This window comes from Epinephelus moara, chromosome 16 (assembly GCF_006386435.1).
Source record: "Epinephelus moara isolate mb chromosome 16, YSFRI_EMoa_1.0, whole genome shotgun sequence".
Taxonomy (NCBI): Eukaryota; Metazoa; Chordata; class Actinopteri; order Perciformes; family Serranidae; genus Epinephelus; species Epinephelus moara.
Genome location: NC_065521.1, coordinates 46,408,801 through 46,426,867, shown reverse-complemented (window position 1 = coordinate 46,426,867; position 18,067 = coordinate 46,408,801). Strand labels below are relative to the sequence as shown.

Below are 18,067 nucleotides of genomic sequence, written 5' to 3'. Positions count from 1 at the left end.
TTCCCTCCCACGTCACTGTTTACGTCACACGCTGAGCTACACGTTTTGTTACTTGCTCACGCCCCCCATTGCCCCGAAAAAGGCACATTCTGTATAAACAAAAGTAGGTAGGCGGCATTTTGCTGCACTCCCCGATTTTGTTTTTATACTGCCAATGCTGAAAAAAGACTGATTGGGCTTTCCTGCAAATTTGCATAAGTCCTGTTTAAAAAGGGCTGATGTGTGTGTGAATGGGTGAATGTGACTCTGTCATGTAAAAGCACTGTGAGTGGTCTGAAGACTACAAACAAATGTCCATTGACCTCCATTTATTCACTGTAAACTCACTGTATCCAAATGATTTTGTAATTTTCTGAGAACAATCTAACAACCACGCCAACGTCCTGCAGCGACCGTCCAACAGTCTGGAGGCAGCAACCTGAAGATGACGCTGACAGACGGACACGTGCTGATTGGTCAGAGTGAGATAACCTCCGTCCCCAACAGGGTTACACAGTGAACAAGAACAACAGGTCTCACAGAGGAAGACAAACTAAACGGACACTCAGTCTGATGATGTGGCACTAACTCATGCAGACAGAGGAGCAGGAAAAAGACCAGCATGCATTTCAGCAGGTGGACAGGTCGCATCAATCTGCTGCTGATGACATCACCTCCAGGTCACTGAGGTTTTCTCCTCAAAATGCAAACACACATCTACAGGCCTCCACACTTATTTATATACTCGACCTCTGACCTGTGACAAACCTCTGTCCGTCCTGCTGTCTATCCGTCCATCTGTCTGACTAACCCTCTACCTGCCTACCTGTCTCACTGCCTGGCTCATTGTCTCTCTGACAGAGTCATAGCCGGCAGCAGCTCGTCTGACTCTGACTCATCAGACTGTCAGGATGTGACTAATGTGTAATCACATACATGTGTATTACTGTGTTTCACTGATGTGTTTAAATAAACTCTGAGTGAGTAACTGTGAACATCCTCTCATTCTGCACCAGCAAGTTACAAAGACAGAAAACTTTTACACTTACAAAATAAGACGTTAATGTTTGGTGTCACTGTGTGAGCACACAGGCAGCTCCTCTTGTGACCACATGAAGGAACCTTTTTATTCAAAGTTATCAACATGATGTAAATCCACTCTTTAGTAGTTTCAGTAACTTAGCAACATAACTCATATTGCACATTAATATATTTCTATAAAGTGCACTATTTTGGAAAACATGGTTGTTGTGCTCAGAGTAAAAATACTTGTAAACTTTAAAGTAAGTAGCCTCCTGCTGTGACTCAGCAGATGGAGACTGTGGTGATGAACCTGCCTCTGGGCATCAGTTTTGATTCTCCCTTCTTTCCATGACCTGCTACTGTTTCCAGATCACTACAGGAAACAACAACCTATGAGCAAACAATATTCTCACGGAAACTGGTGAGTTCTGACGAAGGTTTGGATCGTGCAGTAAGTCCTGCCTGATTTCTTGTTTCAGTGAATAGTTGTAAAGATCTACAACAAATAAAACAACTAGTGAACGCAGCTCGGAAACGCCCAGACTGTCTCTCAGGACTCTCCTGATGTCGATCTGTTTCCTGACAGTCGCAGCTGATTTGTCTCGTCTGTAACTCTGACAGCAGCAGCAGCTCCGGTGACTCTGACTTCACTAATGTACAGATCTGTTCCACTTCACACCAGCTGCTGTCACATCATCCTAATAAAGTTCTGCTCATACAGCCAGCAGGTCGTCTGAGCTCCTCCAGAGCTAAAGTAAAGTCAGGCTCCGCCTCCAGAGCTAAAGTAAAGTCAGGCTCCGCCTCCAGAGCTCCGATTATCAAACCATGTTTGTCTTATTATCAGTAACAGTTGAATCACACAGACACAGATCACTGTTCATGTTTCTGTGGTGTTTCATGTTGTGGGGTCATTTTAAAGACGGTGCTCGCCTCCACACGTGCAAATGTTCCACTAAAACAAGTTCACTGCTGACTCTGTTTTGCAAAATCATCATCACTGCATCCTGGGCTTAGCTCCGCCCAACACGGCTGTGATTGGTTTAAAGAAACACAAACAACCCAGAGTGTTTTGTTCTCCTACAGCAGAGAGATAATGTGTGATTCAAGACCTGTCTCTACTGTGACACAGTGCTGTGGCGTTGGGTCTGGCTACACAAGGCTGTAGTCCTTCTGTCACAGAGCTGCTACAACGTCCCGTCTTAACGCCTCCTTTACATTTTTACACAGAACCAAACGACGGCGGCATCATGTTGCTCCAGTGTGTGATGTCAGACAGCATGATGACATCACAGATTCAAAAGAGGTGTGACATGTAACACAACAGCGTCATTGTTTGCTGCTAACAGCTGCTTTTCTTCTTTGTGTTAGCCGCTAACTGCTAACAGCTGCAGTTCTTCTTCTTTATGTTAGCCGCTAACTGCTAACAGCTGCTGTTCTTCTTCTTTGTGTTAGCCGCTAACTGCTAACAGCTGCAGTTCTTCTTCTTTATGTTAGCCGCGAACTGCTAACAGCTGCTGTTCTTCTTCTTTGTGTTAGCCGCTAACTGCTAACAGCTGCTGTTCTTCTTCTTTGTGTTAGCCGCTAACTGCTAACAGCTGCGGTTCTTCTTCTTTATGTTAGCCGCTAACTGCTAACAGCTGCTGTTCTTCTTCTTTATGTTAGCTGCTAACTGCTAACAGCTGCTGTTCTTCTTCTTTGTGTTAGCTGCTAACTGCCAACAGCTGCTATTCTTCTTTGTGTTAGCTGCTAACTGCTAACAGCTGCTGTTCTTCTTCTTTATGTTAGCTGCTAACTGCTAACAGCTGCTGTTCTTCTTTGTGTTAGCCGCTAACTGCTAACAGCTGCTATTCTTCTTTGTGTTAGCTGCTAACTGCTAACAGCTGCTGTCCTTCTTCTTTGTGTTAGCTGCTAACTGATAACAGCTGCTGTTCTTATTTGAATTAGCTGCTAACTGCTAACAGCTGCTATTCCTCTTCTTTGAGTTAGCTGCTAACTGTTAGCAGCTACTTTTAAAATCTCCCGCGGTGGGTCGCACACATAACATGTTGTAGAAATGTCACATACGTGCATAATGTTAACCCTGTCCCACACTGAAGTCATCACACAGCAGCACCTGGTCAGTGACTTCCAGCGTCAGACACTGTTATTGTTTAACAGCGCCCAGCAGTGTCAGGGGGAAACCCAGTGGGCCAATAATGTAAGTTAAGGGGGCTGAAGACAACAGAACATGCTAGCTAGTGCTAGCTTATGTCTGTGGATAACTGTTTTGTCTCCAGTTAAGCCCCGCCCACCAAAAACATCATACTGTTTACTTACAGTAAAATGGGTCTATAGTTCGTTTATAGATTTTATATCTTATGGAAAAAAAGCAGACAATTTTTTGATAGCTACTGAGTGTTTCAACAAATAAGAATAAAAATAAAACCATGACGCAGACGAGTTTACGTGTTTGAGGACGTGTGCAGAAATGGCACCATTTTAAAATTAATAACATCCTTTTTTGTCATTTCTCTTTGAACACAGGTTTATTTCAAAGGTGGCAATCTGAATCACTTGCAAAGGCCCGCTCTCTCTATGGGCCCCTCCATCCCAGGGGCCCCAGTCTCAGCCACATTTGTATGTGGGGCCCATGAGGGTAATGAATGGGCAGAAAAATGGGCCCAGTATGAGACTGTCCACTGGTTCCATAATGGCTCATTATCCACATAGCTTATGTTATGGCTACCTGGGTACCAAGTGAGTATGGGGCCCGAATGGGCATCTTATCAGGGGCCCACCTGGATAAACCCACCCATGAGGGCAGTAGGCATGGGGCCATTATGGAACCAGTGGACAATCTCATATTGGGCCCTTTGTTCAGCCCATTTACTACCTACATGGGCCCCACATGCTACTGTTAGCTGGAAGTGTAACTGCACTGTTTGAATTTACACCCCTGGCCCCTGGCCCCTGGTCTCCGGCCCTGGCCCTCGGCCCCTGGTGAAATTAATACTGCCTTCACATCAGTATTAATTTATAGATATTATTAGATTCCTGTCTTTATGTTTTATTTCCTCACCTCTCTGTTTTTCTCACCTCCATCTTTCTGTTTCCTGCACACGTTCCTCTTCTTTATTTATCCCTTCATTTCCTGCTGCCGATCTCTCCGTCTCGGTGCCTCCTGATGTGTCTGTATCTTCTTCAGTATTTTTATATTTCCTCTCATTCCCTGTGAGACAAACATTTCGTTTCTGTTTTGTTTATGCTTCTATTTTTCTCATTTCTTCCTCTCCATCATTTTAATATTTCCACCTCCCTGTCTGTGTCTTATCCTCCACTCATCTCCCTCTGTCTCTGCATATATTTATCCTCTTTATTTATTTCCTTCTGTCCATCTCTGCATCCCTTCTTCCTCCTGATTATTATGTTTCTCTCATGATATAATTATTTCTGTTCTAATTTCCTAAAAGCATCATTTTATTTCTGCTCCGCGTGTCTTTATTTCCATTTCTCTTTCCTCCTCCATCTCCATCCCTCCATCTTTTTTTTTTTATCTCCATGCAGCTCCTCTCTCGCCCTCTATCTTCATATCTCTCTCTCTCTCTCTCTCTCTATATATATATATACATCCCTGCATCTGTCTATATGTTTCTGTCTCTCCACATCTGGCTCTGGGAGGAGACAAACAGCAGATTAAGGAGCTGGACTGAACCAAAGGAGGTTTCCTGCAGGGGTCACACAGCGGTCTGTCCCTCTGAAGACACATCAGTGTTACTATATCAACATAAACACAAACCATAATTCTCCTACATGATGTTGAACATCTTTAACTCGCTGTTTGATTCTTTAATAAACTGATCAGTTTAGATTTATTTGGTTTGATTGGCCTCTTCTGATTGGCTGCTCCCCCTCCCGGCCGGGTGCGGAGTGGTACGGTCCAGATGGGGGGCTGGCAGTGGCGGAGCAGGGGCAGACCGAGCCGAGCCAAGCCGAGGCAGGCTGTGTGTGAATGGGGGAGACGCGCCGCGCCGCTCCGCTCTCAGCTCTCTGTCCTCTGGATTATTGTGTCACTCTGTAACGCGGGACATTTTTACCTGTCGGGACTCCTCCTGCTGCCTCCACCTGACCTCCGCCCACTCAGGCTGCATGTGAGGAGGAGAAGAAGAAGAAGAAGAAGAAGAAAGGCAGCGGCGGCAGCAGCAGCGCGTGGGACTGTGGATTTAAATAACTGATTGGACTTTCTGCGCGTTTCCGTCCAGGTAAGTCCGGAGCTGAGTGGAGCTGAGTGGGGCTGAGTGGAGCTGAGTGGGGCTGAGTGGGCTCTGTGGGTGGAGGGGCTGGGGCTGCTCCAGGTCCGGGTGGCAGATCTGGGGGTAGCGGTGGTGGAGGCGGTGGAGGGGGGTGTATGTGTGTGTGGATGTTTGGGGGGAAAACGCCTCGCCTCCCCGCCGCATCACCGCTCATCTGCTGCTTCTGCACCGTGTTTTCTTACGCGTGGAATTTTCCTCTTTTTCCACCGCTCTCCCCACGCAGGGAGTGGGGGTGAGGCAGCGGGACCGGGTGGGGGTTTATACCCCAGGTAGGGCTGCTTTCCCCCCGGACTATTCTGGAGGCAGGCTCGGCCTCCGTCCGTGCAGCGAGCAGCGCGGCTCGCCGTGTTCGTCCATTTTCCACCGTAAAAATCGGTGCGTAAAAACGAGGCGTTTGGAGGCTGTGGATGTTTTTCTGTGTGTGGTGGAGGGGAGAGCTGTGGGGGAGGTGGGGGAGGAGGAGGAGAGGAGGGGGTCTGGGAGGTAGCTAGGCTCCAGACGCCGATCCATTAAAGAAGAACAAAGGGGGAGGCAGCAGGAAAACCTCAAATATCGGAGCCGATACGCGGAAAAAAAGCGTGAAAACGTCGCGCGGCGCTGCGCTGCTGCCCACAGGAACCCGCAACACATTCACATGGATGTTTTTCTGAATCCGCCTCCATCCGTCCGTCCATGTGCCGGAGAGGAGCCTCCATCCTCCGCTCACACAGCCGATACTGATCGATCCGTGTTTGTGCTCCGAGTCCAACTGTTCGACAGGTTATTGATTAACTTCAAAGACACGACCATGTTCATTGATGTGATCGATGTAAATCACACACTCGCAGTCAGCTGCAGGTGATCAATCACACAGCTGATCAGTTAAAGATCCTGATTTATGACCCGATGGATCCTGAAGTATCATTTCAGTCACACAGATCAGCTGATGATCGATCACAGGTGGCAGCAGATACATGTGGAACTGCACCAGATGATCAATAAACATTAATCAGATTTTAATGACCAAAACAATATAAATAATAAATCTTCATCTGATCAGTTCTGTGATAACAGATCAATAAGTCTCTCAGTCTGCAGCTGATCAATCGTGATCAATAACTGAGGGGTTGTATGATCATGAAGGAGAAACAGGGCTCACCTACACGTGTCCTCACCAACAGATGTTAAAGTGATCAATAACCTGATCGATCAGATTCAGGAGGAGAGAAAATGGAGATTTATTCATTAATGTGAGCAGAGAGCTGCTGAGAGTCTGAGTCCAGCTTATCAATAATCAGATTGATCAGTGATGATTAGGAGTTAATGAAGGAGCAGAGTGCAGCAGGTGTCACATCACAGCTGACGTGATCAATCCATGATCAGAAAATAAATCTGAAACTATTCTGATAATTGATTAATCATTTCTGATGTCGGCTCCTCTGTTATCAATATTTTCTGCTCTTCTTTCGATCATGTGACAGGAAACTGATCAGTTATAGGTTTTGGAGAAAACAAGACGTCAGTTAAAAACACCAGCAGGCGTTTAAAGACACATAATTCCATTAATGAGGAAAGACAATCAGCAGAATAATCAATAATCAATAAGATTCAGATGGAATTTAAATAAATTAAAACAGGAAACGACTTCAAGGAGATTAAAACTGTGTTTTCACAGCAGCGTCCTGATCAAACTGCTCCAAGATAAGACATAACTGTTCCAGAGTATTCAGCAGACTGAGAATCAATTATGAAAGATCAATAATCACATTGATAAAATAATAAATAAATAAACCATATGAAGGAAAAACAGTCGAATAAACGACAGAACAATAAATCTTGAATAACTGAACATGTTTCTGTCACATGAACCTTCAGCAGCTGATCAATAATCAGATCAATCAGTAGCCTGATCAGTTTCATTAAAAGAGGAGAGCAGAGGAGGCGGAGTCTCCAGTCACATGACCACGCTGTGTTAAACCCTCAGAGATGAGGATGAGGATGGTGTGATGAAGAGCTGCAGTCTGACGCCTGACGTGTGTGACTGAAGGAGGCCGGAGGTGTTTGATGATGTCAGAGCGGAGACGCCGTGTTGACGAATCAGAATCGGCCTTAAAACGAAGCTGGTTTCTGTGTTGGATCACGTCGGCCTGACGCAAGGCAGCTCAGCAGCTCAGCAGCTCCACGCCACAGCGTCTGATTCTTACAGGTTATTGTGAAACGCCCACTCTGACGGTACGAAGCTGTTTTCTCTCCACGCAGCATCATTTAAATTTGGGTTTAATTCAGCTGAATGACAGACTTCAGCTGGCGTGAGGCGTCCATGTTTGTTTGTGATTCAGCACCAGGTCGCACACGTCAGAGCGCTCAGAAGAATCACACTCACGTCACAGTGAGGATAACGAGGGGCGGGAATCAGCAGAGCGTCCACGATATGATGTTAACGTGATTTTAAACATGTTGTGATATGTTGAGTATTGATATAAAAATACTGAGATTTATTTTCCAGCTGAAAATTTTGTCCCCAAAAAGAAAACTTTGTCAGTTTCATCTGAGCTCAGCAGCAAAGTGTAACTTCACACCACAGTGCACACCTGTATTTATATGCATTCATATTTATATCTGTGCACAGCAGCCTGTGTAACATGTCATCACTCTGATCACCACATACATGTTTGTTCTTATATACTGATGTCAAATATCAATCGACTACTCATGAAATATTTAACAGAATGATTCAAGAATTCTTTTTTAACTTTTTAAAATGACATCAAAGCTGCAGTAACACATCTGTTAACCTGGAGATAATGTAAACGTTTTGTTCAGGCCCAGTTTGATATTGCAGTAATAATTCCACAGCACTCCTGGACTGGCATCACGACGCACAGTGTGAGAGCCACAGATCAGGTGGACTGATAAAGCGACTGATAACATTACTGTAGTCGGCTCCTGAAGTTTAATTTGTATTTGTCATATTAATAATTTGTATATTAAAAAGAAATCAACACTTTGCACTGTGTGACGACACGACACTGCCACACAATGATACTCTGCTGTATTGATTTTATTTCCCACCCCCAACGAGAACTCTGATGTGACGTGAACGCAGCAGTTTATTGTCTGTTAGTGTTTGTTTGTGTTGTCTGTTCGCAGAAACACAACTGTGTGTATAAAAAGCAGCAGTCATACTTTCAGGAACAGTGTGTCAGATTTTGGGGGATTTAGAGGCATCCAGCGGCGAGGGCTGCAGATTTCAACGTGACCTGTAGGGTTGGAAAAAGATGCTGCATTCAGGGACGGCTCATAGAAGGGTAAATCTGATAAGTGAAAGAGCAGCGTGTTGGATTTAGTGTCGTCTGTCAGTGAGGATTACAGATTATAGATTACAGATTACAGATTACAGATTACAACCATCTGAAACTTCTCCTGGTCAGAGTTCCTTCAGTGTTGATTGTTGAGGAGCTGAATTATCTCTTCCTCTCAGAAACACACACACCAGCTGATTCACACCAGTTTGGCAAAAATGTCATATCATGATTTTTTCCAGCATCACTTGAATCACGATGCACAATGTTGGTTTTAAGACTGTTTATCAACACACTGAACAAAACAACCAAACTCATTTCTCTGTTTTAAAAAATCAGCTCCAAGGCAGCAAAGAGCTCAGCGGGTAGAGCTGCCATCCCACGTATAAAGGCATTATTCTTGCTGCAGCGCCCGCGGGTTTGATTCCAGCCCACAGCCCCCTGCTACACACACACACACACACACACACACACACACACACACCTGATCTGTCCTCTCCAATAAAGACATAAAAGCTCAAAAAATAATCACAAAGCTTCAGTCCTACAAGTCAACAAGACCTAAAAGAAGAAAGAAAAACAGAGCGTTAGGGCCAAAGAACCTTTTCAAATAGATTTAAATCAAGTGTGTGATTCTAAAAGTTTAAACTCTCCACAGGGATTGTGACATAGTTTAGACCTGTATTTAAATACACTGAGATTTTTTGCAGAACTCCCAAAGTGAACATTGGATTCAAAGGTAAACAAAACCCTTGCTACACAACATTGAAACATCTGATGTCAGGGAGGAACTGTGACCAGGGTGACCAGATGAGAATGGGTGTAATTTGAACACATGAATGTCTCTATCTAGAGTCAGTGTTTGGTTTGTCCGCTCTGGGCTACTGTAGAAACATGGCGGTGCAACATGGTGATCTGTGTAGACGAGGACCTGCTCCCTGTGGAGATATGAACGTCTCATTCTGAGGGAACCAGAACACAACCATTCTGATCTTCAGCTGATTAAAGGAAACACACTGATTATATCATATTGTGTTAAAACCCTTGGGACCGCAGCTGTAGCAGTGTGTGTGTTTGTTTGGGTCAGTTCGGCTCTCAGTAGCTGAGTTTACATGAAGTCTGTTGGTCGTCTAATAAACAGAGCTGGAGCAGAAACAGTGGCTGTAAACACGTCGAGCAGAAGACGCTTCATTGTGTTTGAAACATCTGCAACAAACTGTTTATGTTTGTTTGTTTCTGCTTGTCATCACTCTCTGTTTCACATCTGAACTTTTCATCCAACAGATGAAACGTGCTTCATGCAGGACCACCTCTGATCACTGCGATGACTTTTCATCAGGTCAACATGTTAATGTGTCCAATACATACCTGATGACATCACCATCAGCGTTGCTCCTGTTAAACAGCAGCGTGTTAGCAGCGTGACTGTGAGCGTGTGAAGGGTTCAGAGCCCGCACAACAGGAAATCAATAATAAAGTAAAGAGGTCAGAGGTCAGCGCTCTGTGACCGGCTCATATTACTGCTCTCACGTAGAAACCTCCGGACTCTGGTCTGGTGTGGCGCTCACATTGTTCATGTTCCTGAATGAAGATGATGAAATGAGGACAAACTAACACACGTGATGTGTCAGTGTGCAGCTCTGCAGCTTTAATGTAGACCTCCATGGAGCTCCTCCTGAAGAGTCTCTGCACACGTCACAGGTTCAAACACATCAGACACACCACTACAGAGGGATTTATATCTGTGTTAATCAACACCGTACCAGTGGTGTAGGCTCTGTGTAGACGCACAGACCTGCTGTCTGTCTCTGTGAGCTGAAACCATTTCCCNTAGCTGCTAGGCTAATGTTTACAATGTAAAATGCCATAGGCTTGTGCTAATAACGTTAGCATGTTGTATTTGTGGGGAAGACTTGTTTAGTATAAGACAGCTGTTTTGTCGATGAACCTTGTGAGCTGTGATGGAGCCGAATTTTGTAACGTTACCTTTGTCAAATGTTGCTGTTGTCCCTGGCTTCATATGAGGAGAGAAAAACTCTGATAGCTGCGAGGCTAATGTTTACAATATAAAATGCCATAGGCTTGTGCTAATAACGTTAGCATGTTGTATTTGTGGGGAAGACTTGTTTAGTATAAGACAGTTGTGATGGAGCAGAATTGTGTAACGTTACCTTTGTTATATGTTGCTGTTGTCCCTGGTTTATATGAGGAGAGAAAAACTCTGATAGCTGTGAGGCTAATGTTTACAATGTAAAATGCCATAGACATGTGCTAATAATGTTAGCATGTTGTATTTATGGAGCAAGTGTTTGTTATAATGAAGCTGATTTGTGTTTGAAATTGTCTCTATTTTTGGGGTCAAGTTCTTGCTGCCCGGCACTAGGTGTGTACTGTATCATCTTGTTAACGATAATACTGGTTTATTTTTTAATATCACATTACCCGCGATATTGCGGCTTGTTGACATATTGACATCACACTGTTAGCCACTCTGCGGTTGCTCCAAAAAGAGGAGGAGCTTCAGTAGCGTGGAATAAACTCTGGCGTCCTGAATGTTTTATGAACAGCCCCGGACTTTTTGGACTCTTAGCAAGGTGCTGCGATCGACCCTCCCTGCAGAGGGAGCTCATTCAGAGGCTCCTCTGGCAGCAGCACAGTGATTTTGTCATAAACGTCTGGTGATGTAAACATACATGAACACTCCATAGCAGCCTGATGATCAGAGATGATTTATATATTTGTTTAAATGTGTAATTAGTGGTAGATTTGATTTAGTTGAACTACTAATATTGTGACAGAATCTGACTCTGACTCTGAGTTACTGTTGTTGTTCACAAACTAAAGAAATGAAATATCATTTTAGTTTTTACTGAAGATTTGAAGCAAACTGTAAAAATACATCACTGACTTTGTTACAATTCTATCTTCTTAAATTAATAATAATGATAATCTTTTTAACTAATTTGTCATATCGTCAAAATGTTATCACAGAAATACCCTGAAATATCCTGAGATCATTTTAGAGCCCTACCCAGCACATATTCAGTCAGTACGTATTGATTAATAGATGAGTCGTTGCAGACGTCAGAGGACTGGACACTATATTTCCTGTAACTTCTGCCTCAATATAAATCTGTCTAACTTCTAATTAATCTAATTTTTACAGCTCACTGCAGGCTCGTGTGCAAACACATGGCTTTATACTTTTTTATTTTCATGTTTTACTTTTGTCTCTGCTGTGTTGTTTGTACCGTGTGCTGCGTTGGTGTTCTGCTGCTTTGACATGCAAATTCCCCCCCAGGGATAAATGAAGACTCTACTTATTTATCTGTGCAGGATGTGATGGAGTAATGAGACTGGAGATGTATGAAAGAGATATTTAAAGTCAGATTCTGTTTTGGTGGCCAACACACAGACATGAGGACGGGTGTTATATGATGTCGGACTCCAGCGGCTGCGTTTTGGGCTAATTAAAGACTTTCTGTTACTGTGATGTGTCGACCAGAGAGAAACACGTTACTGTGGATGTTTCTGACGGCGTATGGCGGGATCCTGGAATCAGGATGAGATGAAACGGGCACATCTCGGCTTTGTTTGGCAGTTTCTGTGACAGACTTCAGTTCAGATATTTGAATTCTTTGTGCAGTAAGGCAGCGTACACACACACACACACACACACACACACACACACGTTGGGACTTTAAACATGATGAATAAACACCGTAGAAACACTGATGCTGTCTCACATGGAGGCAAACTAGTTGTCATTTTAGTGGACGAGAGCAGGACGCACATTCCACAATCCTGGGATAGTGAAGGAAAGATCCGCCCTGCTCTCCCTGTGATTGGCTCGTGGTCATTGACTACGTTTACATGCACACCATATCCGATAAAGGTCAATATTCTGGTTAAGGTAATATTCCGAATAAGGTGTTTATGTGTACTGCATCAACTGGAATATTCCGTTTACATGTTAATTGACATATTCCCATGTTTCAGCGTATTCCAGAAAAGACCGCGGGCTACTGGCCCACCAGAAACTCTCTTATTTAATTCAACCTGCAGGGGGCAGTGATACGCCTATAGGCGTCTGGTCCGATTAAGGCGTATACATGTCACAATATTGTGGTTAAAACAGGCAGATGGCAGGGGTCTTATTGGGAATATTCTCCAATCGGAATATGACCATAATCGGGTTATGCACGTGTTTACATGACTCGTGCGCAACCGGAATATTGAGGATATTCCGAATAATACAGGAATATGGTGTGCATGTAAACGTGGTCATTGCGTTTGTTGGTCAGTTGGTTCAGTTAGGGTCAGAATGTCAGGGTTGGCCAATCTGAGGCAGAGGAAGGTCGAGGGGGACGAACCATTCCTGCGCTATCATGGGAAACACAAATTTGAAAGCAGGATGTTAAAATTAGGAGCAGCCGGCAGAGAAGGATGGACGGCACTGACGTTCAGAGTTAACGAATTTTAACTTTCTGTTCTCTGACGGAATTTACAACCACATCAGAGTGTCGGCAGTACGAGATTTTCACTGTACGATAACTGTCTCAGAAAATATTGCAGTGTCATAGTGTTACAGAATTCTTATTGTCATCAGTCAGAATGAGTCTTAAAGGAATGAAACAGATGGGTTTTTGTTGGTTGAACAAATATTTTATTTCCATAACTCAGAGCTGGGCAACATGATGACATGATATTGTTAGTGAGATATGAGACTATATATCTGCCATAAATGGTGTTTTATTTCCCTCATTCTAAAGGCTGCGTTACATGAAGTGATGTCCGTTAATCAACTCACCAGACTGTTCTGTTTGTTTTAACGCTCACCTTAAACTCAGTCATCATGTCCACATTGATTGATTATTGATCAGATATCTCATTGTGTTCATACTTTCTGATAATATTTAGTCAGAAATGTTGTTATGTTCATTTTGTCTCTCAGTCGGATCATTAATGAAATGCTTTGTAGGAGATTTAAACATATTGCGATACATATTGTGTGTGTCGAGATACAGCCTCAAATATTGTGATATAATTTTCAGGACGTATCGCCCAGTCCTGCTGGAACTGAAACCAGTTAAGTCTCCTCTAAGAAAACAACTGAAATAAAGGAGAGAATCTCATCCAGTTGCTTTTATTCTGTTTTTTTAAATATCAGAAAATGAACACAGGACGATGACCATCAGCTTTTATATCACGGGGCAGCAGTAGATCAGTCCATAGGGACGTGGTTTGAAACCAGAGGGTCGCTGGTTCACGTCCCCATCTGGACCAAATATGGAACATGGACTGGTAGCTGGAGAGGTGCCAGTTCACCTTGAGCAAGGCACCAAACCCCCCAATGACTCAGGGTGCCTGTCCAAGGCATTTAATGCCCGTGTGGAATTGAATTGAATTTACTTAATATATTTTATTCCAGTCTTTGGAAACAATATGACATCATCATCACAACATGTCAACATGCATGTTTTGTGTTCGGACGCTGTGTTACGTCTGTCTGATTTCACATGAACGCAGCAGAAGACACACAAAGTTTTGCACTTTGAACATAACTCAGAATCAAACAGGCCGTGTGATGAAAGCTGCAGCACACACAGTGAAGATTAGAATAATAAAGTGCTCAGAGGCAGCTGATAAAGTTTCAGACTGCAGATGGGACGAGTGAACACTTGAACCTGCTGCAGCTCAGTGTTGGAGCGCTGCCTCCTGAGAGACGACGTCAGGCTCCTCAAAGGGAGGACGGGTTGGATCTGATGTGAAGGACCTGGCTCGGGACAAAGAGAGGGATCAGACACTCCTGCAGGTCTCAGAGAAACTGTGCAGCCGACACGATGAATGGAAACATCCATGAAACGGATCAGTATCTGCACTCAGGGCCGCATGTGTTGGGGGGCCGAGGGGGGCCACACTCACTGTTTCACTGTCACATCGTGATGTTAAATTTAAACTGTTAGAAATCTGACTTCCTGTCCGCAGGTGCTCCTGAGGAGAGCTTTGATGATTATGATATTTAAGAAGCAGCTGTGTTTGTTGTTTAAGTGGTTTATTCAAACGACGTATTGTTAGAAAGCTTTGCTCCTCACGGTGCCATTAAAGCCGAACATGTCAAGATCAACCACCACAGCTCAATAAACACTTCTGTCAGACAAACAACAACAAATTAACAGTTATAACTCACCTGTGAAGCGTCATTATAATCCATAGACCCATATTACCCAGACTAAATCACAGTTTCCACTTCCTGTTTCGTCACGCACCCTCTGAGGTCCAGCGGTCTCATTTATAGACACTGCGTACGCACGCAAGTATAGCTGTGATCTATAAAAACAGGCTTGATGGGAGAAACTTTGACCCATGATCACCAACATTTTGGAGACAGGAAGTTGGCGACACAGATGGTGAGGTGGAGCCTGATTGTAGAAACTGTTGAACATCTTTTGTCCCTGCGTACATTTTCAGTATTGATCCTGTGTGTGTGTAACCTGAGACCCCAGATGAGCTAAATTCAGTCACATATTTAGTCCAAACATATTTTTATATGCACAGATATCCACCAACTGCTGCTGCTGCATCCTCTCAGACCTTCAGATTTCTTCACATATTATCCATCATTTCTCTTCCTGGATTTCAAAATGGAGGCGAGCTCCTGGCCTTTTGATTGACACCTAACTTGAGCCAATAGGAGCTTCCAGTGCCGTTGTTACGGCCTGGATAGCCAACCAGAGCCTGAGCTGAAGGAACATGCGTCACTGACACTTCCTGTAGTTTCAAGCTGGTTAAAGAGCCAGCGACTGGCCCATTTCACCTGAGGATTATGGGAGTTGTAGTCAGAGACACTCTGAAGCTGCACAGCAGCTGAAGACACATCTCTGTCTGTGTCGATCAGTTTTTCACTCAGAATCATTCAGTTCACTGTTTTAACCTCTTTTTTTGACGAAGACAAAACCTCAGAAAAACCTGTGCTGATTCTCTGTTTCCTGCTTTGAGTTTGAGGCTTCATGATATGGTCCCATTGTGTTTTCCAGCTGACGCCTCCCAGTTCTCCCAGTTCTCCCAGTTCTTCATCTACAGCAGCTTTGTTAGAGAAAAGATTCAGGCACAGATTAAAGAAAATGTATTTATCTCAGTGTGTTGAGACTTGTCTGACTCAGTGACAGAAGCTCTGACAGTGACTGTTACCTTTTAAATGAGGCCGTGCACGTACATGTAGTGAACAGCTCTCAGGTGACTGTGTGTCGGAGCTCAGAGTTGCAGGTCAGTTTTACAGGGCTTCATTTAATCAACACGCTGACCGACTGTTTCCAGAATATTACTGTAAAATTCTCTGAAATATTAAACAGATAAAAAGTGTATTTCTGCAGCTGAGTGTGTGTTTGACCTGTGAAACTCAGCTTTAATGGATTTGAGTTGATTTTATTGGTGAAGTTTGATGAAACTGGAGCTTCAACATGTTTCCACTCTGAGCGACACTTTTCCTGCACGTTCACCATACATCACTTTTTCCATACGTCTGTGTGTGTGTGTGTGTGTGATGGGATTTCCTCCTCCTCTCGTCTCGTCTCAGAGCGTCCCAGTTATCCTGCTGTTGGAAATCCATCACTGCTGCTTATTATGGGATATTGATCATATGTGTGTGTGTGTGTGTGTGTGTGTGTGTGTGCCACATTCAGATGAAATGAGGTCAACTTGTTACCTGTGTGTGTGTTTCAGACATTAGGCAGACGTGTGTGTTTCTGTAATTTAATCTAAAGCACTTTGTCTTTCTGTAGCACACACACACGTCAATGTTTATTAGTTTACAATTAAACTCAAAAATAAACACACACACACACACACACACACATGCTGAGTCAGTGATGGAGTCAGCGCTGAGGAAACACTGAGTCAGCAGAAACAGACACAGACTCTGATATGATATTTTCAGCCTGCAGCGTCAAACCTCCGACTCTCTGTGGAGACATTTAACAGTCAGACCAGCTGTCTGTGTGTCCTCCTGTCTCTCTGTTCTTCTGTCTGTGTGTGTCTGTGTGTGTGTGTGTGTGTGTGTCTGTGTGTAGAACAGCATCAGTGTGTTCAGGTCTGACTGAGTTATGACTTTAGCAAAAGAGGAAGCAGGACTCAGTGTGTCCACACGCTAAATCTTAAAACTCTGTCGGTGGTTTTTTAGAGTCTTTGAGGAAATCTGATCTTTAAGAAGCGATGTTAATCTTCTCAGTGAGAGCTGGAGGCATCCGTCCCTGAGACGTCTCTGTGATCCATCATTGTGGGCATCAGTATCACAAACCCAGGGCTTGAAATGAACTTGTTTACATGGCAGCACTGCTGCTCCTCACTGTTTGAAGTGAGGAGCAGCAGCACAAGTTTGGGAGCACCCACCGTAATGTAAGAAGCAGCATGTTGTTGAATTAATGTCTGAGTAATGGAGCCTGTCTTCTTCTTAGTTAGACATGTGTCACCAGATTTCTTGTGTTTTGCACTTTCTCCGTGTTTAGTGAAGCTCTCATGCTTGACGTGTGTTGACCCAGTAGTAAACAGACTTTTCCCGGCGGTCTCCGGCCCACAGGCCCTGCAGTGTTCACAACACATAGTTCCATCCTCGTACCTCAGCCATTCCAATTCTTTTAGCCACTCTCTCCGAAAAGCATACACCTTGACCTTCTTTGATGTTGCTGGTGCTGTTGCTTCGCCATCATTGTCATGGCTGCCATCATCATCATCATCATCATCATCATCATCATCATCATCATCAGTATTATCATCATCTAAGGTTTCTCTTTCATCCACAGTGGTGTTTTTCTCTTCATCTTCTCTTCTCTCTCCGGCATGAATTAGCTTCGGCTTCTAGTTAGTTCTGAGGGACAGAAATGCCGCGGTCGTGGAGTGATTTGAGGCTAATAACCAATCAAAAATCAGCATTAAAGGTCAAGCTCACGTTTGATTGGTCACTGTCAGCTGACGAGGTAGAGAGAAGCCTGGGAACTTCATCAATGTAGCCTACTAAGTTGAGGGGGAAAATAGTCGCACCAGAAGAATTATTCACACTCGCACCAGTGCTCCCAGTATTTGATGACGTCGGAATGAGAATGTGTTGCCTCTGCTGAAAGACGTTGGACTCTTACGACAGACAGACTTTAAATTGTGGTTGGAATGAAAATTGGTCAACGATATTTTGAATTTCTAATGGTGTTAAAGTTACACTCTGTGTGGTCGTTAACATTATGATGTTTGGCAGATGTTGGATTTTGTTCTCACTGTGCGACATGATGATATATATATACAGTGGTGTGAAAAAGTGTTTGCCCCCTTCCTGATTTCTTACTTTTTTGCATGTTTTCCGCACTTAAATGTTTCAGATCATCAAACAAATTTAAACATTAGTCAAAGATAACACAAGTAAACACAAAATGCAGTTTTTAAATGAAGGGTTTTATTAATGAGGAAGAAAAAAATCCAAAGCTACATGGCCCTGTGTGAAAAAGTGTT

The 18,067-nt window shown here is 43.7% G+C and overlaps 1 protein-coding gene across 1 annotated transcript in view; it reads left to right on the top strand.

The window, feature by feature from the left end:
* Nucleotides 1-4,958: 4,958 nt before the first annotated feature.
* Nucleotides 4,959-18,067, top strand: part of plxna3 (plexin A3) — a 165,891-nt gene continuing 152,782 nt past the window's right edge. The window contains exon 1 of the mRNA XM_050064273.1: nt 4,959-5,240. The gene's annotated coding sequence lies outside the window, so the exon portion shown is untranslated. The remainder of the gene's footprint in view (nt 5,241-18,067) is intronic.